General features: G+C 46.0%; 1 protein-coding gene and 1 long non-coding RNA gene across 8 annotated transcripts in view; one reads left to right on the forward strand and one right to left on the reverse strand.

Moving 5' to 3' along the window:
* FBRSL1 (fibrosin like 1) overlaps nt 1-26,253 on the reverse strand; it is a 791,959-nt gene that overhangs the window by 707,312 nt on the left and 58,394 nt on the right. The window lies entirely within an intron of this gene.
* On the forward strand, nt 543-3,723 carry LOC310693991. The gene is made up of 3 exons (XR_014519459.1): nt 543-650; nt 2,994-3,120; nt 3,354-3,723. It is a non-coding gene; the product is annotated as an uncharacterized lncRNA (long non-coding RNA).

Genomic DNA, 26,253 nt, shown 5'->3' on the forward strand with positions numbered 1-26,253 from the left:
TGGGAGGAGAACAATCTCCTGTTCCAGAGTCTGCAAGTTCATGCTAAGGCAGGGGTTGGCAAACTACGGTCCATGGGCCAGATTCAGCCCAATTGCCCTCTGGATCCGGCCTGCGAACGGTTCTGCAATTGCCACTTGGATCGGTGCGATCGCCTTTTTCAATTTTTTATGGGAGCCACTTTATTGCGTCCCCCCCCCCCCGGGAGTACATCTCCCCAGCATGCTGCGAAGTTGCTCAGACTTCTGCGACGCTGGCCAATCCGAAGCCTTAGCAACCTCGGGCCTCCCCTCCATTGGCTGGTTTGATGCGAGCTAGTGGCCAATGGCGACCCTTCCCAAGACTCACTGCTCCAATCGGGGCGAGGCGCAGCGCAGGGCGCCATGTTGACGTCTAGCTCCGAGTAGGGAAGAGGAGAAGCGAAGGGGCGGGAAGAAGCGGGAGCAGAGAGCCTACGAGGAGGGAGAGGGAAGAGGAGGAGGAGGAGGACTCCTCTTCTATGCTGCTTGGCGGTGATGACACATTAGCAGCACGGTCATGGACACCCTTTCTGGCGGGGTGGCTGCAGCCTCTCTGCAGAAGCCGAGATCCAGTGCCGGCGGGGCGCCCCCTCCCCAGCCCAGCTCAGCCCAGTCCACTCCATCTGAACACGGTGAGTGGAGGTATCTCAGCCGCTCTGTCTCCAAGGGAAGAGAGGCATAGGCATGTGCACGTGCACACTCATGCGCAGTCCTACCTGCCACAAGTTCTGAGGGACAATGAACCCCCCCCCTGCAGAAAAAGTTTGCTGACCCCTGTGCTACAGTATTGTGTGCAGACAGGCCAATGACTGCACTTTTCTCTTAATTTCTGTTCTCTGCCCTAACGAGGAAGCTCCCTGTTCTGCTTAAGGAGTAGGATGGATTTTTATGTTTTTTAAAAAATGGGGGAAGGGGAAGTTGTTGCTTCTTTATGCCCAAATCCTAGGTGTGTAACTTGTAGCATTTGGCAGAGACTGATTCAGCCTGCAACTTACCATCTTGGAACAGTGTCTAAAAACTGACCCTATCGCTACGACATTCAGCCTAATTGGTGCTTTTTTTTCCAACCCCCACCCCCGTCTCTCCCCCCCTCTTCTTTGCTTACAGCGGTACCTCGGGTTACAGACGCTTCAGGTTACAGACTCCACTAATCCAGAAATAGTACCTCGGGTTAAGAACTTTGCTTCAGGATGAGAACAGAAATCGCACGGTGGTGGTGTGGCAGCAGTGGGAGGCCCCATTAGCTAAAGTGGTACCTCAGGTTAAGAACAGTTTCAGGTTAAGAACGGACCTCCAGAACAAATTAAGTTCTTAACCCAAGGTAACACTGTACTACTTCAGGGTTAGCAGAGTCTGTAACCCAAAGTGTTGGTAACCTGAGGTGTTTGCAACCCGAGGTACCACTGTAATAGATTGCCCAACTGTGAAATTTAGAGCTGTTGCTGGTTGTTTTCTTAATAGAGCAACATGGCTACCCCTTTTGTGTGTGCATGTGTGTGTTTTAATGCAGCGTATGTAACTTGGGCTTTTTACAAGCTCTGCACGTTCCTTTCGTAGCAGCCATCAGGCATTCCAGCAGAATAAAAAAGAGAAAACTATTAGCAGCAGCATCCAAAGTGGTGATCAGCCAATTAGTTTTAATAGTTATGCTTTTAAAAGTTATCAAAACCGAGGCTTTAATAGCAGGATTTTTTAAATATATTTTTTTGTAAAACGGTTAGGAAATGGGGGCCCTCTACTTTCTGCAAACAGATGCTAGCAACCATGATGTGAATCATTCTGTTAAATATATCATTAGCCAAACGAAGTTCTGTTAATGACACACGGCACACCCGTCATCCTCTGCCAAACCCCGGTGACCAAAACTTCCTAATTTTAGGTATCTCAGTTTGGCTCACAAGTAGGCAGAAATGGGATTTTGTAAGATTTTCAGCCCCCAGCACTGGTTATCCTGACCTAAGAGAGCTTTGCAGGTTGGGCAACAAAAATTGTACATAAGTATCCTATCTAATTTATGTAGCTAATAGATGTACTTTTTTTGCTGTTTATATGTTTATACTACAGTGGTACCTCGGGTTACATATGCTTCAGGTTACATATGCTTCAGGTTACAGACTCTGCTAACCCAGAAACAGTGCCTTGGGTTAAGAACTTTGCTTCAGGATGAGAACAGGAATCGTGCTACAGCGGCACAGCGACAGCAGGAGGCCCCATTAACTAAAGTGGTGCTTCAGGTTAAGAACAGTTTCAGGTTAAGAACCGACCTCCGGAACGAATTAAGTTCTTAACCCGAGGTATCACTGTATATGGAAATCTTAAAGTATGCTAATTTTCATGTGTGGTTTAAAAATAACAATTTTTTAAAAATATCCAAGCGATGGAATGGATTCATGAGAAAGAGGGGGGGGGGGCGGGAATATCTATAACACCACACACATGAAAGAGACACTGCCTGGTTCATCTACCACTTCGATCATAGATTGTTTTAACCTGGTTTTAAAGTTGTATTTTAAATCACTATTTAAATAATAATGATGACCTTACCCCAAAAAGGAAGGTTTGAGAGATGATCACATAGAAATGAAAGATTCCTAATAAAATTCTTATCTGCCTCCTTATTATCCCAACCCACCGGGTTCCAAGAAAGAATGTTAAGACCTTTCTAGATGTTTTCTAGTCATTTACTGTACCTTAGTGGGGAGCGGAAGGTATCATAATTTGCTTTTCTATAATTACCTAGAGTCCCTGGGCTTATCTTGAGCATTTGTTAACAGATAATCCCTTTGATCTCTGGAAAGTAGATTGCTAGGGTAGGAGTTTGAGGCCTCTAACCCGGAGATGTTTCTTCCAATACCTGCATTCAGGCCAATATAATTGATATTCCTTTCTTGTCTATTGGAATGTATCTGGATACTATTTGGATAGGTGACAAAGGCAGGAGTCTTATAGCTCAAGAACTTTCTGCTCCTTTCCAGACTGTGATTCCCATTCTCTAGCAAGTACAGGTTATTTGGAACACCTTTTAATTTGAAAAACAGCTCTCTGTCAGCGAACATATGAATTAGAGACCAAAATTTATCCCATACAACAGGATCCTGAAAGGTTAGTTCTGTAGCCAAAATTAAGACAGGTATTTACAACGTAAACCATTTTCTAAACCCAGGAAAACCCCTACAATGGACTGAATTCCTGCTTGCAGTTCAGATTCTGTTTTAATTATTCTGCTGGGTTTTTTCACTGGTCAGTTATGAATGACCACCCCCCTCATTCACAAGCTTTCAAAGTATGTTTATTAAGCCATCATTCGCTGCCTTTTCCTCCCATCTGTGCTATAGGGCAGGAAATGAGGAGAGCTGCCCTGAAGCCTTCAGAGTTCCATCGAAAGACGCCAGCTTGTACAAATTAGATTAGGTGACAGACCCAGATCATTTCCTTGGAATGTAGCAAGTGGATTATTAGCATACTCATCCCCTATCAGTAGCCTTGTATCTGAAGGAGTAAAGAGATGAATGGAAAAGGACTCCTCCAAGTCCATCTCGTGAACATTCATACTGGCGTAAAAGAAGGTTTCTGAGTTCAAGTTCCAATCTTGATGGGTGTAATTTAATTGTTTGGTTGCTGAATTTGATAGGGGCTTGGTGAACTCAGATCTATCTCCAACTTTCATGTACCCTCAAACCATCAATAAACTCAGTTTCTACTTGGGAGGGTCTTACAGTTAGAATTCCTGTCTCCACTAACCAAACCAGTGTACCAATTATGGTATTCAAAGCCAAAACTTCCTTTTCTAATGTGTCAATTCTACTAAACATACCCTCTGCTGTTTGTTTAAACAGGAGACACTGGTCATGTAAAAGTTCCCATAGTGAGGAACTTTCAGTCTCTGCTGTAGCCAAGTCTTTTATGTCAAGCTGCTCAATGTACATGGATGACACTTTGTTATATGGATTAAGCTGGGGTTGCCTGGGAGCATATACCATATTTTTCGCTCTATAAGACGCACCTAGTTTTTGGAGAAGGAAAACAAGAAAAAAAATATTCTGAATCTGAGAAGCCAGAACAACAGGAGGGATCGCTGCGCAGCAAAAGCAGCGATCCCTCTTGCTGTTCTGGCTTCTGGGATAACTGCGCAGGCTGCATTCGCTCCATAAGACGCACACACATTTCCCCTTTCTTTTTAGAAGGGAAAAAGTGAGTCTTATAGAGCAAAAAATACGGTAGATCACTTCCTAGCAAGTCCAGATCAACTGACCAGTTAGCTAAGCTTTCATTAAAGGAGCATGTAGCAAAACCTCTTACAGTGGTGCCTCGCAAGACGAAAAGAATCCGTTCTGTGATTCTCTTCGTCTAGCGGTTTTTTTTGTCTTGCGAAGCAAGCCCATTGACAGATTAGCGCTATTAGCGGCTTTTAGCGGCTTATCTGCTGATCGGATCAGCTGATAAGTGGCTTAGCGGCTTAGAAAAAGGGGGGGAGGGGAAAAAAACCAGCAGGAACTCGCAAGACATTGTCGTCTTGCAAAGCAAGCCCATAGGAAATTCGTTTTGCGAAGCACCTCCAAAAGGGAAAACCCTTTCGTCTAGCGGGTTTTCCGTCTTGCGAGGCATTCGTCTTGCGGGGCACCACTGTACTTGGGATAAGGCATCTCCAGGGCTGTCCATGTAAGACATTATTAACTTTATCTTCCCACAACTGCTTTGCCAATACCTGCATCTTCCTTGACGAGTCACAATAGTCCAACACAGATTTCTGGACTAAATCTGGGAAAGGAGTTCTGGGTGCTTTATCTGAAGTACTGTAGGCCTGTGCTTATGTAATAACCATGTGAAAACTGTGGAGTACCCTTCAGTCAAGATGGAAGTCTAAACATTTCTCATCAGCAGCTGAGCCAAAACAGCTGCTCCCCTATCGCCTGTCCACCATTTAAAATATGTGGCTTGTTAAGCCCATGAAGAAGTAATACAGATAAAAACAGATATGTTCCTTGCTTGCATGTGGCAATTATCATTAGCTGCTGGTCCAACTGGCTTTAAAACCATTCAAGATAAAATAAATCAAAACAAGGACAGACCGCAGAGCTCAAGGACAAGCAGCCTTACTCGTTACCATCTCCATCTGAAAAAAGCTGGTTTGAGAGATGCCAGCACCCTGAATAAACAGTGGATTGCCTTTATCAAGGGTAGCCAACATGGTGCCCATTAACAGCAGGGACAATGATCACAGATGATGGGTGCTGTAGTATAGCAAGCTCTGGAGAGCACCATGTAGGCAATCCCTAGCCTATATCAATGCAAGAATCTACAAAAAAGCAAATACAACATGCTGGCTAATAACTGTTGGTGAATATATAATGATGTATATATCATACAACACATCTCACAAAATATACAAGTAACTACAAGTAGTTATATAGAGTAGTTACAGTGATACCTCGGGTTACAGATGCTTCAGGTTACAGACGCTTCAGGTTACAGACTCCGCTAACCCAGAAATAGTACCTCAGGTTAAGAACTTTGCTTCAGGATGAGAACAGAAATCGCACGGCGGCGGCAGAGCAGCAGCGGAAGGCCCCATTAGCTAAAGTGGTACCTCAGGTTAAGAACAGTTTCAGGTTAAGAACGGACCTCCAGAACGAATTAAGTTCTTAACCCGAGGTACCACTGTATATAGATTAGAGTATATGCAGAGTATATACTGTCCTTTTGAGGCTTCTGAGAGATGTCTTCCTTTGAGACTTTTGTGAGACGTCTTCCTTTGAGAGACGGCTTGGCGTTCCTCGCTATTCATTGATTTGTTTGGTTCTTTGTTTGACTCTGATATATATAACTACTTGCAGTTACTTGTATATTTTGTGAGATGTGTTGTATGATATATACATCATTTTGAAGTGGCTTATTCGTATATTTTGAATGACATTACAACCAATTATATATTCACTTACAGTTATTAGCCAGCGTGTTGAATTTGCATCTTTGTAGATTGTTACATTTTGCAACACAGGGGTTTGTGTTTGTTCAGATTACAGTGGATGCTCGGGTTGCGAACGTGATCCGTGCAGGATGCACATTCACAACCCGCAGCAGTGCGTCCGCGCATGCGCAACCTCTGAAACCCAGAAGTAACCCGTTCCGGTACTTCCAGGTTTCGGAGCGTCCGTAACCTGAAAAAACGCAACCTGAAGCATCTGTAACCAGAGGTATGGCTGTACAGTGGTGCCTCGCAAGACGAAAATAATCCGTTCCGCGAGTCTCTTCGTCTAGCGGTTTTTTCATCTTGCGAAGCAACCCTATTAGCGGCTTAGCGCTATTAGCGGTTTAGCGGATTAGTGGCTATTAAAGGCTTAGCGGCTTAGAAAAAGGAGGGAGCGGGGGGAAATCGGAACACTCGCAAGACGTTTTCGTCTTGCGAAGCAAGCCCATAGGGAAATTCGTCTTGCGAAGCAGCTCAAAAACGGAAAACCCTTTCGTCTAGCGGGTTTTCCGTCTTGCGAGGCATTCGTCTTGCGGGGCACCACTGTTTTATATCAATGCAAGGCCTGTATCAGTGATTCCCTTCTAAATTATTACAGCCTTGTGCAACACGGATCCTAGTTGCTGGTGTTTCTTTGTTAAAGAGAAAAGCTCAGTTGCTAGGAAATATTTTTTCCCCAAGGAATGAATGACAAGTGAGACCGCATAGTTCTTGCTGGGTACGGGGTGGTCCTGTGTTCTTTGAGTGCAAAAATACATGCAGCACAGGCTACATATATCTACGTACCACTCCAAGTGCTTTCTTAACTTCCTCGCTCTCCCCTTCCTGCCCCCCTCCCCAAAATGCTATTGCAAATTGACACCAGCTGCACTTCGCGGCTTTTTGCCTGGTTGCTTTTCTCAGACCCTCTACCAGATCATTTTCCCAAGGAAGGGGAAAAACGATAAAGCAAAGCAGCAGCGCCACTTGGCATATGGACAACCTCCCACATCGGAGGAAGCAACTGTGCCACAAGGTTCTGCTCCCAAGAACAAAAGCCCACTTCTAAGTGGGGGAAACTTCGTTGAGGACCCCAGCAGAGAAAACCACCAGCTTAAAAGGACATAGCAGTAGAGCACCTGTGTTCCATCCCTGGCATTCTCCAGGGAATGCACACCATCTGAAATGCTGGAGAGCTGCTGCCAGTCCGTGCAGAGAACACTGAACCAGGCAGACCAATGGCCTCACTCAAGAGACACAAAAAGCTTGAAAATCTCTCGCTGCCGTTTACAAGAAACTACAGTGGTTTTCGTGGCAAACATCTGAATGATTTTGCTTCATTTCTGTTGCTAATGCCTTATCGTTTCATCTTTTGTTCCCTACTTTGAACCCTGGAGAAGTGTCTCACGAGTAAGTGTAACTTTTTTACTTGGTGCTTTCTGGTGAGCATCACTATGCACAATCTTTGGGATTTTTAAGTGCCATTATTAGTAGCACGGCAATTGAATTTATGACTCCACCTTTCTATAAAAGTACAAAAGGCATCTTACACAAAATCCAAAATGAATTTTTGGATTTGACTCTTGATAAATTAAAATGCTTTTGGAATCCTTAAATATTTCTACCCCTCTGAAAGACTTCAGGGAGAGGCAGAAGCTAAATGCATGAGTTGGCCAACAGAGTATTTATTTTAAATTGTGTAGGATGCCACTGGGGAGTTCTGATTAAATACCACCACTTACAGGCAGTATACTGGATGGCAACCTCTAGTGGAGTCAACTTGAGGAGTGACAGTTCCTTTGGGATAAGAAAATCAAAAGCCTTTTCGGTGAAATGTTTATGAAACACAGACGAGGCTTTTCGCAGCAGAAAAGTGAATGAGGGTTGACATGCATGTAAGTTGCCTGCCTTCCCTGTATGAATTGTTTGTGACACGCTAAGGGATAAAAAATGGCTTAGGGAATATTTCAGTTACATAGCTGTATTTGCTCTCTTTTTGGGTGGATGGGGGTTCACGCAACACTTTTCTTTTTTGCAAGAACAAATATTCTTCCAGATCAGTTACCGTGTCTCTTGTAAAGTGATGGAGTTTGCAGGGGGGAAAAGAACAGGATAATTTTTCAAGTGTTAGCAAGGAAGCGCATTGTGCCAAATGTGAAGAGTTACTCCAACCACAATGAAAACAGAGAGGGCCTAATATAGATTAGATTAGACCACTGCTAGGAGCTCCCAGCCTCTGTGGTTACTTGCCCAGAAATTTAGCTGGTGTTTACTTTGAGAAAACTGAAACTGGGAGCAGCCAGAGCAAAACGCCTGGTTGGCTGATTAAAGTTAAGTATCCTTTCCTTCCTGCCGATGCCTGTAGAAGCCCACGGTGTATTGATCTAAGCCTTCAGATGAAGTTTAGACAGAGCTCCCCACCACTTATCAATGCTGGTAGGAAGCAGGGAAACAAAACCACTGGGTTTCACACTGGTCTTCCAATAATTTGGTTGTTATTGTTTAACATGCATGCCAACATTCGTAGGAAAGGGATGGGGGTCATGCTAGAGAGAGGTACCGCTTGTATTTTAAGAGATCAGCATGAGGCTTTTCTTACAATTGCTGGACGACAGAGTTTATCGCCTTCATGGTAATACTTGGGGAAACTCTTGTAGCACAATGCTAGGCAGGTCTACTCAGATTTAACACCAACAAAGTCTAATGGGACTTGCTGGCAGGCAAGTGTATTTAGCACTGCTATACAGTAGGTTTCGAGCCACAGGGAAGCCAAAACTATGGGTTCACACCCTTTCAATTTTTAGTCACGAATCCTTTGCCCTTTAAAGTTCTCACCTGATCTTTTCAGACTGGGGGTAGGGAAAAGATAGATTAGGATCTCAAGGAAGATCCCTGCATGATTTGCAGTAGGTCAGCAAGAGTTTCAAAAATAGCAACAAAAGGCTATCTCCCTTCTGAATTAGAGACCTGGAATCTCTGATCTGCAGTAACTCAACTCTAGTCTGAATATTAGAATCTCTGATCTGTTAAAAAAAGAAGAAGTCAAATGTAGATTTGTATTGGATTAAGTAGGTCATCTCAGTACTTGGCTCAAAACATACAGGAGCTAAGGGGCTCCATCTCCTGAGCCACCACTTCATGTCTGGCCCTGTTTGGTGAGTCTCAGGGTTCTATTTAAAAACAAAGTAGATATTTAAAACCAGGAGTCTTCTCTGCAATTTCTCTACAAATAAGTGAAGGAAAAAACCACCTATATAGGCTGCCAAAACCATCCCCTCCTCCCCATCCTCTGAAGTCTAAGTGAACTTTTTGGAAGGGGCACAGATTCCGAATGAGGCTCTGTGATTAAACTTAGGCTACCAGGCTAAAACCTATGTCCTGGCAGTCTTCCAGGCACAGGGGAAGTGTGGTTGCAGGAATAAAGGCCAAACTGGGTTGCCCTCCAGATGTTGTTGGGACTCCAATGAAGATCATCCCTAACCACTGGTCATGCTGTCTGGAGCTGATGGGAGTTGGGAGTCCAGAAAACATCTGGAGGGCACTACATTGTATAACCCTGTTGTGGGGCAACAATCCACTTTTAATTGTGCAACCACTTTTAATCTGAGTTTACAATATGTACTTGGATTCCTCCTACAAAGGAGTGACAATCTAGACCAGCGGTTCTCAACCTGTGGGTCCTCAGATGTTCTTGGACTACAACTCCCATCATCCCTGTGCTCTGGCCTTGTTAGCTAAGGGTGATGGGAGTTGTAGTTCAACATAATCTGGGGATCCACAGGTTGAGAAAGGCTGATCTAGACTCACCCTTACAAGGGGAATCAGCCCAGAGCCTTCTTCATGAGAAGATGCGTCTGCAACCACTAGTAGCCGTTGTTGCTAAACACAGACCCCCCCATGGTAGATATCATGGGGTGATGCCTTATGCTGAATCAGACCACAGTGCTCCTTCTAGCTCAGTATTATCTCCAGCAGTTTTCCAGGGTTTCAGGCAGCAGTTCTCTCCCAGTCCTCTCTGGAGATGCCGGGGATTGAACCCGGGACCTGCTGCAGGCAAAGCAGATGCTATAGCACTTCCTCAATTCCATCCACAAGTTCAGAGGCAGTGTGCCAACAAGTTGCTGGGTTTAGCAGCATGAGAGAGATGCTGCTTGATGTTGGATTGGATGGATCTGCCGTTTGATTCAACAAGAGACAAGAAGATCCAATTTGTGCAGCTGATCTCAGGCAGCCTTTCATTTATCTACCTGCAAAACAGTCCTCATCCCTTGAGTGTGTGGTTTGCACTTACTCTGCCCTCCAGATGTTTGGGGACTACAACTCCCATGATCCCTAGCTAACAGGACCAGTGGTCAGGGATAATGGGAATTGTAGTCCCAAAACATCTGGAGGACCAAGCAGTGGCGTAGCGTGGGTTGTCAGCACCCGGGGCAAGGCAAGTAATTTGTGCCCCCTAACCCATGGATTTGCGCCCCCTAACCCGTGGATTTGCGCCCCTAACCCTAACCCCCAGATGTTGCGCCCGGTGCGGCCGGCCCCCCCTGCACCCCCCACGCTACGCCACTGGGGCCAAGTTTGACTATGCCTGTAATATAGACAATACTGAACTGGATGGGCTAATATGACCTGTGTTCCTAAATCTGGGCTGGGGAATTTTTTCCAGCCAAAGGGCCACATTCCCTCCTGGGGGCCACAGGCCAGTAGGGGGCAGGGCTAGAAGCAAAAGTGGATGGAGCAGTGAATGTAAATTTCACATTTGCACAGTAGGCTAGTTTACACTTACATACACACACACCCTCCTTCTAACTGGATGCAGAAGAGAAAAATCTCCACATCCTGCTCAAAGAAGCCAAAATGAAGGTTATCAGTAGCAAAGTGGTTTCAGGCCCTTGTGGCTTCCTGGCAGCTTTCTGATGCCTGTATCTTTTCTTAAGTCTCCATATAACAGGATGAGATGAGATGTCTTAGCTCAGTGACACAGACAGAATAGAATTAAGGGCTGACACTTGTCTGCTCACAGCGGATGCAGCCAAGCCTAGACAGCCTGGCTCGAAAGGGTCCAATTACAGCATATGCAATAGCTAGCAAAGGCTGGCTTGCAAAATACATGTCTTTCTTCCCCATTTCCGCCCCCCCTTCAGTCCTGTCAAGGGGGTAGCCAATGAACAGCCACAGGAGAGGTTTATTGCCTTTGTGCACTATTTGCGAGCTTCGTGGATGCCCACTGTGGAAAGCAAAGTGCTCGACTGGAATGAGCCTTTTGCGTAAGTAGGGTAATTCAGGGACATAGGGAAGCTGCCTAATTTTGAGTCAGGCTACTGACTCATCTAGTATTGTGCATACTGTAATGTCCAGCAGTGGCCGTCCAGGATTTCAGGCAAGGATCTCTCCCAGCTCTACTTGGATATACTGGGAAATGGAACATGGAACTTTGTGCATGCAAAGCACATGCTCTACCACTAACCACACCCCCCTCTGAATATTCAGCAGCACTCATATTCTTAAGGCCCTAGTTCCAGACGTGGAATGTACAATTCATAAACTTGCCACCCAGCTGTGGATGTGTCCATAAGTCAAGTGCTTAGAAGGCTAAAACCAAGAGGTAAAGGCGAGGGATCCATACCTGGGGCACCCCTGGGAGATGCAGGTTAGGTAGAGTAAACTCCTCAGACCAGCAAAGTCAAGTGATTGTGTTTTAATAGCATTGGTTTATTGTCCATTTATGGAGGGTCATATTTTAATGTTTCTGTAGCTCCTTTTCATATTTTGTAAACTGCTTAGAAGCCTATTTTGGCATTTGTAAGAAGTAATAATAATAATAATAATAATAATAATAATAATTTATACCCCGCCCTTCACAGTTTAAAAACCGGGCTCAGGCTGGCTAACAGCAAATATAAAGCATTGATTAAAATGCGACTTTAAAACAGCATAAAGTACAACATAAAATGCAGCATCAATATCAATAAAATTCAAAAATTCAGGGGTGATAGGCGGGAGGGAACCCCATTCAGTAGACATCAAATGATCACCAGGGCTAACTGGCCAAACGGGTCCTACTAGGGCCAGCAAGGAGACCAGGGAAGAATTTAAATGTAGAGTCCAGCCAAATGTAGAGTACCAGAAAGTAAATAATAATTCCAACTAATAAATAATTTTCCAGTAATTTTCCAGTTCCACCTATTAGCACCTGTGGGGATTGACTGCTATTTTCTTCAGTCTGCACAACTAGTTATGTCATTTATTGCACCTTTCTCCAAAGAAAGGGGGGCCCCAGAGAGCATAAGTTTTCTCCCCACTGCATTCATTTTATTATCGAAGCAGCCTTGTGGGGTATCCTAGGGCAGTGTTTCCCAACCTTTTTGGGCAAAGGCACACTTGTTTCATGAAAAAAATCTCGAGGCACACCACCATTACAGCCCCGTGACGTCAGCGCGCAGCGTCACGCCGGGAGGGACATGAATTGCTAGCAAATTACATAATCACCTCCTTGAGGGCTGGCTCATCTTCTCCGAAGGCAGAACCCCATTAATTAACAGCACAGACTCACACCATAGCCAAGACGAGGGGGGAAAACCTCAGTCATGCACAGTCATGCACATGTGGGGGCTAAATGAGGACGAAGACCGGGCAGAGAGCAGGGTTCAAATCACCCCACCTGGCCAGGACAATCCCTGGGTGCTCCCTTGGGCCACTCGCCTGACCCACCTCGCAGGGCTGTTGTTGCGAGGATAACACGGGGAGAACCACGCACGCCCCCGGGAGCTCCTTGGAGGAGCAAGCGGGCGATGAATGCAATGCACGAAATATATGAGAGGCGACCAGGTTTTGCAGGTGAGGGGCCCCCGCCAGCCTCCGCTTCCAACACCCGGCGCAACGACGCCGAAGTTTCCCCCCGGGCTCGGCTCGGGGAGCAGCGCTGCTCCCCCCCGGCTCCCCTTCGCCCTCCCGACACTCTCTGCCGCCCACTGGGGACCCCCCTCACCTGCCAAGTCCGGAGCGCCGGTGGAAGTTGCATGCATGCATGCAGGGCGCCGCGTTGCCATTGCATTGCACTGCACTCCATGCAACGCCTGCATGCATGCATTGCCTTGCACGCCCGCCAAGGGGTCTCCCCGCGGTCCGATGCGTCCCCTCCGGCGCGGATGCAGCATTGCAAAAATTAAAACCCCCCGATGCAGCCCTACCTGGGGGGCAGCCTCCGCCTCCGCGGCTCCGCCTCCGCGGGGATCCCCGGGCTCCATCCTGCCGCCCGATCTGCGTGGGGACGCAGGCAGGCTGCGCGGGGTCTGCGCGTAAGAGCCCCTGCCCGCCCGGCCGCCGCCACTGCGCTCATTCCATGGCCGGGAGAAGAGCGCTTCAAACAAAACGCCCGGCCCGCCAGGACACGATGGGAAACGTAGTTTGCGCACCCCGCGCAGGCGCGGAGCCCAAGGGCAAGGGGACTACGGATCCCGGCAGCCCCCGCGCCGGGGACGGAGGGGGAGAGGCCGGGTGCAGGGATGGAGGGACGGGTGGGCGAGCGAGTGAGTGAGTGGCAGCTGCCAAGCCTTGGCTGAGAGCCAGGAAGGGCCTCCCCGGAGGAGGAGGAGGAGGGAGGCGCAGAGCGGGAGGGAGGGAGGGAAGGAACCCCAGGGGTCATCTAGTGACGGCGCCCCAATCGAAAATTTGACTTTAAAAAAAAATAAAAATCTTTCGAATTTTTTAATTTTTCCCGCGGCACACCAGGCAACATCTCGCAGCACACTAGTGTGCCGCGGAACAGTGGTTGGGAAACACTGTCCTAGGGTAAGAGTGTGCAGCTGGCCTAAGGACAATCAGAGAGTTTCATGGCTGAATGTGGCTTTAAGCCTAGTCTCCCTAGGTACTTCCATCCCAGGAAGTACACCACTCAGGCTCCAAAACATAGGCCTCATGAAAATTAATCAGTGTTTTACTGCTAATTTATCCAAACATACATGTTTGAATGTACTTTTACCTAATATACACATTTTTGCACAGCAATTTCCCTGAAGATAATGCATTTTTGTATTCTTTTTTTTTTAGAAATATGTATTTTTCTATGCACACCATACCATAGCCTATGATTTTTTGCACTGCATTGGAAATTCGGAGATGTCTGAATTTCAAAGGGTGGCTGGATTTTGGTTCATGAACTCTTTTATAAAATGCAAATTTCATAAGTTCATATTTAAATTGAGAATTTCTCTTCCATCCCTGCTCCCCGGTGATTGAACTTGAAATCTGAAGAATTTACTCCTCTGCAAAACTATTTGCTACTCATCCAGCAGCAGTGTGCTTGGACTTGGGAGAACTTTAAGCACTGTATGTTTTGTTCAAGACTTCTGAAATGGAATTCAGCCAGCCATGAGTTGCCTGGGGGGAGGGGTGAAGTAGATTTTATCTTATGGGTATTGCATTTCTCCTGCTTCAATGGTTTTATTTGATCACTTAATCTCAGGAAGCTTTCTAAGGAGTGCATCTACAGGCACTTAAATCTGCTTTGGATAGCAGTATTTCTAATCCATAATTCACCCTTTCACTGGAAACAAGAAACAGGGGTATCTACGCAACAAGAAGTAGCATCTCTTCAAACCTTACAGGTCCACCTTCAGTGCTGACTGCTCAGGACACCCCAGAGAAGTGATTCCACCAGCCTTTCCCCCAGCTCTGGATTATTTTGCAGCTCAGGCAATAAGGCAGCAAAACAATTTCCTGATGAAGTAGGAAATGAGCTTTGGAATGAGTTCAGGAACCTTCAGAACAGGGATTTAATTGAAAGCGCTTGGAGCTCAACAGCCTTACCAAGAAGCAAGTGCGCCATTTCTGAAAGCACAGCCATCGATGCATGTTTCATAGGCCAGGCCACCGCTCTTAAGAAATTATATTACTACTACTACTAGTGGGTGGCGCTGTGGGTAAAACCTCAGTGCCTAGGGCTTGCCGATCGCATGGTCGGCTGTTCAAATCCCCGCGGCGGGGTGAGCTCCCGTCTTTCGGTCCCAGCTCCTGCCCACCTAGCAGTTCGAAAGCACCCCTAAGTGCAAGTAGATAAATAGGTACCGCTTTCTAGTGGGAAGGTAAACGGCGTTTCCGTGTGCTGCACTGGTGCCGGCTCGCCAGAGCAGCTTCGTCACGCTGGCCACGTGACCCGGAAGTGTCTCCGGACAGCGCTGGCCCCCGGCCTCTTAGGTGAGAGTCGGACACGACTGGCCCGTACGGGCAGGGGTACCTTTACCTTTTTACTACTACTACTATTACAGATTTTCAAAACGGCACTGTTATGAGGCACAAAAAGGGTCACAGCTCTCACAAATTGGGCCCTAAAGCTCTCTTATTGAGAAGCTAAGTTTACAACATGCAGTAAGGTCCCAAGACTGACATAAGAAAATGCTACAGCACCCTACCATTAGACCGCCCTTCTTCCCAGGCAATGCCCATTTCTGACTGTGCTTTGCACATTCCTTGAGTGCTTCTTTCCTGTTGGGATGTGATCCTGAACTCTGATAACATTTCTAGCTTGCCTGAATAGAAGACAGTGAGGGGTGTGGAAGGTTGGGTGTGGAAATTCACCTATTACGCAAGAAGCTTGAATTAAAAATTGCTGCACCGCCCACTTTTGCCACTGCGCCCGCCCACTGCTAGCATGTGGCTCCCAAAAGGATGCCATGAATGGAATGTGGCCCTTAGGCTGAAAAGGGTTTACCCATGCCTGCTGCATGGGTTTGGGTTTTTTAGGAGATGGAAGTTTTACAGGGCCAACCTGAGACATTTTGCTGCTTGAAGCAAATAAGAAGAAGCAAGTGAAACGGGTGGTTTATGAACATATTCATAGACCATATTTGTATGTAAAATATTGCAAGGTGCTACACAACCTAAAGTCGAATCTTACTTCCAACACTGGTGACAAGACAGTGTCCTTCATGGCACCAGAGGACAGGCTAGTTTATGGGATTATGGAGAGACCGTGCACACATTCACCATCACTCAGCTACCATGCCTGTCCCCTCCCTCCCTCTGCCTAATGGTAGGGTTGGTCCTCAAGCAACCAGAAGGTCAGCTTCCTCTATTAACCTTTCACTTACAAACTGAATTGTACTGTTGTACTTCCAAAAACAATAGCCCATTCTAGCCATAGACCAGACTTCCTCAACCTTGGCCCTCCAGATGTTTCGAGACTACAGTTCCCATCATCCCTGACCACTGGTCCTGCTAGCTAGGGATCATGGGAGTTGTAGGCCAAAACATATGGAGGGCTGAGGTTGAGGAAGCCTGCCATAGACGGTGAAAAAGCTGCAATGCATGCTATAACTCAAGTGGTGCCTCGTCAGATTGATACTGAGGGTACACATCATAAGCATGGAGTTTATCAGGGTAGGAACAGAAGTTGGAAATATTATATATGGATCCAGATAGTACCACATACAAACTCTAACGATTATACTCCTGAGAAGCTGCTGGTAGGGAAAGATAAATTATTGGCAGGTCTGAGCTACTATAAAAGCTCTTTTTTAACCACAGCATTTGAAAAATAGCTCCCTGTACTCTGTTTCAAACCAGTAGTACACAGCAGAGTGCTTGGACAAAGCAATATTTCAGCCTGTGGGATCCATCTTGAATTCCTTGGGAAGCTAAGGTACTGTTTAGTTCCAAGCACAGCTGCTGAAATATTTGAAGATGATTGGTGGGATGGGAAAAGGAAGAGAGCTCAGCCCATTAGGACACCCTTGGTTCCAAGTGTATTTGAAATTCTGTTAGAAGAAGAAGGGGGTTCACCTGGCCAAACGGGAGATGTGGAGCTATGACGTAATGAAACATGCACAAAGGAATCTGCCGTTGAAGCAAAGATACAGAACCTAGTGCAAATTGAGATATTCCTACTCTTCCGAACACATATGGTGCAAAACACAAAGGACATATCAATCCAGGATATGATGGCTGGGGTACTGTAGTGACCAAGAGTGTAAAGGCAAGTTAAGTCCTCAGTTCAATTTGCATCTCTAACACACAACTCTGTAGAAGAAGTCTTAGACAAGCTGATATATCTGCAATATGATGACAATACCAGTGTGCCTTGGGCTTGGCACTGGGAGTTGGTCCATTAGGGCAACTCGGGTATTGCCCCACCAACCTCAGTCTGCCCTCAGCCATCCCCTGCCTGCCTTTCAGGGCTGTTGTAAGGATCAAGGAAGTGTGCTGGACATTCAAAAGCACTACGTAAAAAATGCTAGACACAGTGTGTGTGTGTGTGTGTGTGTGTGTGTGTGTGTGTGTTGTAAAAGAATCCACCCTCTAATTCAGAAGTACTGAATTTCAGACCCAGGGGCCAAATGCATCACTTGAGACCTCTTTGTTTGGTCCTTGGGAAATTGACACGCCATGTTCCCTCTCCTCAAGCCTTGACCCTCTGCAGTCCGGTTCCACGCCTTACTTGAGTGCTTTTGCCTGGCTTGAATGTGTCTTTGAACCAACTTGGCAGACCACAATTCCCATCATCCCAGCTTACTTTTCCATGATGTTGCTGGACTACAACTCCCATCATCCCAGACCACTGACCATGCTTCTTGGGGCTGATGGGAGTTGGGAGTCCAACATCCTCTAGGAAATTGGGAGCCGCCCAGAGAGGCTGGGGAAACTCAGTCAGATGGGCGGGGTATAAATTATTATTATTATTATTATTATTATTATTATTATTATTATTATTATTATTATTACTGGAATGTCCAGCGTAGTCATGGAAGAAGATCGGGGTTTCAAATGCCTACTCAGCCACAAAGCTTACTGGGTGACCTTGGATCAATCGCCATAAGGTCACCCTCTCCAGGCCTAGCGTACGAGAAGGCTATTGTGAACAGAGATGGAGAGGAGAAGGCAAGTATTTATACGCGGACAGAATTGATGGATAAAAACCATGCATTTTTCATCCTGTCTCAAACCACTAGAAATTGTGGGCTTCCAAGGAAGCTGAACTTTGGAAGGTTGACGACAGACAACTGTGAAACTTCATTCATTCCCTGAGGGCTAGCAACGCCCACCAATTGGGTTGGCTTTAAATGGGGATTAGGCAAAACGCATGGCAAATGGGGCTATTAATGGCTACTAACCAGAAAGGTATGTTCTACCTGCAGACAGAGACAGTATGCTTCTGAAATACCAGTTGATGAGTCCCCTACCATGCTGAAAGACTTGCATTTTACACAATATAACCATGCCAGCATTTAGATTTTGCTGATACATATTGCAAAGGCTTTTGATTCGTGGCGGTCACACCATGCAAATTACTAGTTCCCCCAACGCCATTTGCACAGGAATTGCCTGACAGAAAAGAGGGAGGGAGGCCGAGACAAGGCATGGCGTGTGTCCCGTCCCCACCCCCTCCCGAAAGGAGGAGCGACAGATCTCCACACTAGGCGTTGCTAGGAAACGCAAGGACCAGCCCTCCCCGCTGCCTACGGCACAGCACAACTCCTTGTTTTGTCTTATTAACATGGTTTACATTAGCAGCCTCGAAGCAAGAGCCGCACTCTGACAGATTAACAAGAACGCGAAGCGAGGAATCACTTCGGAACTTTTGTGAATAAGGAGGCAGCTGACACTGCTGGCTTTTGAAGGACTCCTGCAAAGCTGTCTCTGTTTCCTACTAACAAAGGGGCCTGCAAACACAAACACAGAAACGTCAACAACAGCTGCGTTTATAAGAAAGGGCCGTATTCCCTTCTGGGGGCCACAATTCCAGTGGTGGGTGGTGCCAAAGGCAAACATGGACACAGCAGCAATGCACAGCTTCTCCTTTGTACAGTTTCTACACACAAACACAAACACACACACACACACACACAGAGAGAGAGCGAGAGAGCGTGTTCTGCATCCCCCATCTGGGCAAGCAAAAGGCATTACCAGAGTTCAACAACACATTCCACCCAGGTAGAAAAACTCAAGGAGGGTGAAAAGCAGGGCCTCTGAGGAGTGTGGAGTAGCAATAGCCCCAAGGGCCAGAAAGTTGGGCTTTGTGGGCCACATTTGTCCCCTAGGGCTGAAGTTCCCCACTCCCTGACATAATGCATAACATACCTGGGATAGCCCAGTCAGTAATCTCAGGGTTGAAGGTTTGAGCCCCATGTTGGGCAAAAGATTCGTGCCTTGCAGGGGGTTGGACTAGATGGCTCTCGTAGTCCCTCCCAGCCCTACAATTCTATGATTCTATGCAGGGGCTCCGCTGTCACAGAGTATAGAGATGAGCACCAGCTTAAGCAGCTGCAAAAAGCGGATTGGACAAATTGGATGGGGCCCGGAAAAGGCTAAACAGCTATGTACCTCTGAACACCAGGTGAACAGCCAGGGGATGAGGATGGGCTGTTGCTTCTGTGCTCTCATCCAGCAGGACTCTCTCCAGGTTATGATTTAGAGTAGAGATGTAGAGCAGAGACCAAACATTTAAATCAGATTTCTCTCCAGCCCCTCCACCCCCCGCACACAAGCAAAGAATTCTGAGAAGTGTCATTTGTTAAGAGTACTGGGAACTGTAGCTCTGCAAGGTGTAAGCTATAGTTCTCAGCATTCTTTTCTGGGGTGCTGTGTAGATTCAAACTGTCAGAAAACCTGAAACAGCAGCTTGGGGAAGAAAAAACAGTGAGCAGGAAAGAGTTTAAGAACCAGCACACCACTTCCCAGCTCGAACTCACTTTGGAACAATTAAAAATGCCACTTTCAGAATTTAGACACACTTTGGAATGTATTATCTCGCCTGGACAGGCCGAACTGATCTTCCTTTCAGTGGGCCAAACAGAAGTTTAACACACGTTATAAGCTTTCAAGACCCGTCGAGATTCTTTAAGGAACAGTGTGTCCTAAAACCACATTCATGTGAGCTTGTTATTATTGGAGCTTAACAACTCCCAATGCAATTGAATACCCGTTATCAAGAAAAGTGAAAGAGAATAAAGGAGGTACTTTTATAAAAGGAGATGGACTGGGTGTGTGTGTGGTGGTTTGAATCTTAGCTGCATGCTCCAGGATCTTTTAACACTGCCAGGAAAAAGGTCAGTTCCAGCAAATCACAGGAGGTCTCCGCCTACGAAGACGACAACTTACTTCCTCTCTGGAAAAGCAGAGCAGATAAATTGGAGGATTCTCTCACTAGGATTGCTGACCAGCCAAAATCATGTTGCCTGGGCCAGAAATATCACTGTCCTGATCAATGGGTAGCAAAGGTGGCACCCTCTAGATCAGCGGTTCTCAACCTGTGGGTCCCCAGTTGTTGTTGGACTACAACTCCCATCATCCATGACCACTGGTCATGCTGGATGGGAATGATGGGAACTGGAGTAGAACAACCAACAGCATCCGGCTGACTACTACTGCTGCCAGGAGAGGAAGGGCCATTGCTCAGTAGTAGAGAACATGCCTTGTAGGCAGAAGATCTGAGGTTCAACCCCAAGCATAGCTCAGTCAGTACAGCATGAGCCTCTTAATCTCAGGGTTGTGCGTTAAAGTCCCATGTTGGGCGAAAGATTCCTGCATTGCTGGGGTTTGGACCCTTCCAACCTAGGCAGGGAACGACCCTTGCCTGAAACTCTGGAGAGCTGCTTCCAGTTGAAATACACAATAGTGGGCTAGATGGACCAACAGCCTGACTTGGAAGAAGGCATCTTCCTTTGAAGATGTAAATCAGGGAGTAAAAGTATGTTTTGTGCCTAACTGTATTAGCATACCAGCTAATGAATGCTTTTGCTGCCAGGCTTATGCAGGCGATTAAGGTAACAATCAATGTCTATAATAGCTGGTGCTCTTTGTTGTTGTTGTGAGTTTCAGTGTGGTTTTATAGCTGAAAATTGGCTCATACAAGTTGACCAACATGGCTGGGTGGGTAGGTGGGGGGGGGGGAGAGAGAGAGAGAGAGAGAGAGAGAGAGAGAGAGAGAGAGATCTGGAAAGGGGACATTCATGCATGTACACACATCCTTGAATTTTTGTGGGGTGTGTTCTGCCTCTTAACACCAGCCACCAAGCAACATTCTGTTAAGTTACACTATAGCTATAGGGATTTTGAACAAGCCTTGAGCTGGCAGGCGGATAGGGAATTTGCAGTAGCAAGCAGGGACACGAGTTTGAAAAATTGGGACAGACTTGTACACACATGTGATTTCCCCTTTCACTGCACCATACACTCCTCAGATTGGGGGAGGAGGAAGTTTCATTGGCAGTGTCTTGACAAGCTGTGCATGTTCTATTATTATTATTATTATTATTATTATTATTATTATTATTATTAATGAACAGGAGGTCCACAAACTTTGGCTGGCCTTGGTAACCAGCCAAGATGTTTGCTCAACACACCCCAGCCTCCACATCCCTTGCATAGGAAGGTCAGGGACTTCTTTAATGTCATACTGTGCTCCAGGCCTAGGGAGACAGGAGTGGGGAGGGGGACTGCTGGGAAAGGTGAAGACTCACCCCTCCTGTGCTAAACCTCAGAGATGCTCAGGAAGCAGCAGGAGCTCTTGGTACTTTCCAAAGGTCTTCAAGGCTCAACACACTGATAGGGAGTGTTCCTGCTCTTCTGCTGGCTCAGGAGAGGTAGAGGACATCTCAACACTGCACTCACCAAGTTGAAATGTAAACTCACAAATGTCAAGTGCTATTGTTGATCCCAGATTAATAATAATAACAATAACCCCAGCTCAAGGAAGCTTGCAAATAATAAATACTTGCCTTCTCATGCTACTAACATTCATAACATGATGAAGACTATTCCATTCCAACACTTCCTCCTCCATTATCTTCTGAGACAGAAGGATGCCAACCTAGTTTACACATTCACAAGTGCTATGCAAATCTTAGTAGCAACACTATCATCTTCACGGTCAAATATTAAATTTCCCCAAAAGCTGGAAGTATAACATCTCTGCATTAATACAACAATGTGTCCCTTGGCCCAAGACTCTGGCAGATGCCAATCCTATAGCAGGCAGGCACCCCATAGTTTTCTGGATTAATTCTCCATCACTATACCCTAACAAAATTTAGTAATTTCTTAACAAGATTGGCAACCTTTGTATTTTAAAAAAATCCTCTTTCGTCTCCAGTCATTTGCTTTGGATTAGGCCATTGGTATTTTTAGTGAATATTTGAGATGTTACAACAGGCTACATCTACACTTTCTGTCTTTGTCTCTGTCTCTCTCGCTTTCTCATTTCCTCTGTTTCTGTCTCTCTCCTGCGATTTTGCCTCTCACTAAATAGGAATGTGAAAAATGTTACCAGGCTTTCTGGCAAAAGCGTCAATGCATCTCAATTTGGTGCTTTCATGAAGCAATGCAAATGTTGTTATATTTCATACTCCAGCTCTCAGGCAGCTTCCGGCAAAAGGATCATAAAAAAAAGAACAAGTTGTATTGCGGGGAAAGAAGAAAAATGAAATATGCTCAGACATTCCTTGACAAGCACCCATACAAATAACTTCACTTTGCCTGCAACTTTCAAGCAGTGAGCTCTTGGTCTTACGGATGCAGCAGCGTTGGAATAAAAGGGAGGGAGAAGAAAAGAAACCCCAGCTGATATATACCCTAAAAAGCAGGACAGAAAATCCATTAAATAATATAAAAAGTTGGACAGTCTCATATGCGAGTCCTTATAGATACCTGGTACTAGAGCTTCATATGAGCTCTGAATGTTTGCATGCCTGATTTTTGATGCAATGGGTGGCTTGTTGGCAAGGAGGGCACAGTGAACTACAAAGGAACCTGTCTCATACAGGATCAGGTCATTGGTCCATGCAAGTCAACTCTCCAGCATTTCAAATAGCCTTTCCCAGCCCTACCTTGAGATGCTAGAACAGAGGTTGACAAACTACGGCCGGGGGGCTGGATGCAGCCCACCAGGCTCATAAATCCAGCCTGCGGACCCTGCCACACACTCGGTCAGTCCCTGTGCTGAGCTAAACTGGTGCAGCGTTTCCTTGAAAAGAAGCCGTGGGCGCCTTGCTGCATGGGGACTGACTTCCACAACACTGGCACGCCTTCGGATTGGCTGCAGGAAGTAAACCCAGCATAGCCATGGACGGAGAAGCGGGCGGGCAGCGGGTCTGGACTGCACCATGGGCCTTGTGACGGGCGCGCCTGCTGGCCCCACGCCTGGCACCCAGCTTAGCGCTGCTGATGGTGGTGTGCTTGGCGGCCACACTGGAGCAGCTGGAGGGCAATCTGTGCGCAACCTGCCTAGCACTCCACATGAGCAGCCTTCCCGCCAACCTGGCCTCTGACGACGGGCCACAGCGCATGGTGCACGCCGCCTGGGACCTCGTGGGGACGAGCCGATGGAGCGGCCCCCCACAAGGTCTGAGGGACAGTGGACCGGCCCCCTGATGAAAAAGTCTGCTGACCCCTGTGCTAGAGATTAGACTTGGGATCATCTACATTCAAACCAAATGTTTTACCAATGAACTACAGGACAATGCATCTGATAGGAACCTGCCTTACACCGAGTGAGAACCATCTTTCATGTAACTCAGTATTCTCTACAATGGCTTACATTCAAGCACCTCCAGCATTTCATGGAGCAATATTGTTCAGCCATACTTGGAGACAACTGAACCTAGAACCTCCTGCACGCAGAGCCAAACATAGCTAACACATAAATTACCATTTTATCTTGTATCAAACTCATACAATATATGCACGTAAGCTATCACACATTGCAGCTTTCTAATACATGATCTGGTTGTGCCCTTTGATTCAAGCATTTGGAGAGATATCAATTCAAGATTTTTATGAGGAGACCATTTATCCTATCTTGCACGATCCTCCAAAAAACATCATAGCAATTTCTAAAGGACAATATTCAGATGGACAGTTTTGACTTGGCATCGAATTCATTAGCAGCCGACAGAATGTGCATCACCACTTAGTACTGGGAGAAATCTGCTGTACCATCAACTTCAAACGGATCAGAAACACCTGGGATGCCAAGTTATTAACTAAATCTTTCTCTCCCCACCCCCTCCCAGGAGCCGTTACACAAATCAAATGACGTCTTTGTGCAAAAAATGTTCTGAAGCAGTACTTTTCCAGATAAGGTACAACCTTGCATCTTTCTCTCTCTCTCAATGATGTACTTAATCATCTTGAATTTTTATTCTATTTCTGCACCTGGATTTCAACATTAAAAAACCACACACTCATATAGATGCATGATAGCAAGTTAGCTATTACTGTGACAGAAAGTGTGGTGTGTGTGTGTCGAGGACCTTTGTACCACAAGGAGGGATGAGTGCAATACCCATGTGCTCTATACACAGCGACAACTTGCACATTCACCCAACTCCTGGACCCCTTTGACTAAAACCTTTTGAAAATCAAATGCACCTCAGTGCAAGCCAAAAACCCTGCTCTCTGAGACACATAATGAAAGGATTTGGCAGGAGGTGGCAGCGGTTACGTTTTCTTTCATGTCACTCCAACCCTGAACGCAGATATGAAGATCAAACACAAGAGAAACTCCATCCAAATGCTCTCAGGTCTGTTCAAACCTATACTTTTATGGATCTGTGGGCCCGCTTTTAAAGAAACCCTCCCCATTGTCTATTAATAGGATGCATGCTCAGGTGAGCTTCCTTTTTTAAAAACAACAACAAAAAGCACCCCCCCCCAAAGAGAAAATCAGCACAAAATATTGGAATCGGATTCCTTAATTGAGCTTTTAATCTTGTCCTCTCCCCTGTGCAACCAACCCCCCTGCTCCTGCCTAAATTATCAAGCCTGTTTCTGTAACATTTGGAAGCACCACTATGCCAATCACCATGGAAACCTTTAACCAGGCAAAGGATGCACAACCAACAGGACGTCAATTCCAATAATCTCCTTACAAGACTTTGAGAGCATGAGCAGCATAAAAAGTAATTAAGCAGTAATTAACAGGACATCACAGGTATAGGTGGCTTGTTTGTCCTTAATCTGCCCTCTGGAGGAAAAAAAATCCCAATATCAACACAATGGGATATTAAAAATAATAATAATTAAAGAGCTGGTAAATGTTTTCTCTTTTTTAAATTATCAGTCATTACTGTTTGCCAATGTATGTTTTTAATTTTGCTTTTTTGAAGTTTGGCTTTGGTTTAAATCTTTGGTTTTGAAGTTTGGCTTTGGTTTTGAAAACTAAAGTATGGCACCAATATTTTTTATTGTAAACACCAAATTAAACATGTATTAACAATTTCTGATAACAAAAATTTTGGGAGAGTGCAGTTAAAGACTTTCTTGTCTGCAACGACATTTAATGGCTGCATCTACGCTAACTGAGATACATTAACATACCAATGTACAGTCATACCTCGCGTTACAGCCGCTTCAGGTTGAGTTTTTCCGGGTTGCGGACTGCGGAAACCCAGAAGTACCGGAACGGGTTACTTCCAGGTTTCGGCGGTCTCACATGCGCAGAAGTGCCGAATTCCAACCTGCGCATGCACAGGTTGCGAACGTGTATCCCACACGGATCACGTTCGCAACCCGAGCATCCACTGTATATAATATTTCAGGGAATTGTGTGTTCATGTTATTAAACCTAAATGCATTGTCACATATGGGACGAGGTCAGAAAACTGCAAGTAAACAATGAACGGAAAAGTCTAAAGGACCCCTCCCACCCCCACTCGAGTGCAAACAATAGCCCAAAATATTCCACCCTCCACCACCAACTCCGACCATCTCCAAGGACACTGACAATTTTCTTTTTAAAATGTTCTATTCATAAAAGGGGCAACTATTTCAAAGCATAGAGTGCAGAACTTCATCCACCTTAGTTTGGCATTCCCTAGGTTAAAGGGAATGAAATGCAAATTACAGTGACATGAATTACAGGTGCAATTAACTGCTGTCCTCGAGCTCATGACTGATTTCCCACATGGCAGTTAGTGCCAAACACGTTGTCTGCCCCTGTTCCACAGTTTGCACTTACAAAATCTCCTATGGGAACAGAGTGTGTTTTTGTAGTCTAGGTTGACAGAGAGAGAGAACTGGCACTCAGAACAGATGTAGGGCCAGATCAGCACATGCAGAAAGACACACACAGAGTTCGTCTGTTGAGTTTAAAACTTGGCCTTTGCTGCTGTGTGTGTACTGGCACGGAGGAGCCATCATACACTGTGTCCGGTGCCCAAATAAAGCATTGGGCCAGATGCAATTCAACACTGTCTTTTAGGGGACAGTCAACTGGGGTTGTGGCTATATTTTCAGTGGTTTCTCAAATATTATTTTGGGCTGCACAACCCCAGCTGCTTGTTAACTTCTGCTTATTT

Source organism: Podarcis liolepis, assembly GCF_965112155.1.
Source record: "Podarcis liolepis genome assembly, chromosome: 15".
Taxonomy (NCBI): domain Eukaryota; kingdom Metazoa; phylum Chordata; class Lepidosauria; order Squamata; family Lacertidae; genus Podarcis; species Podarcis liolepis.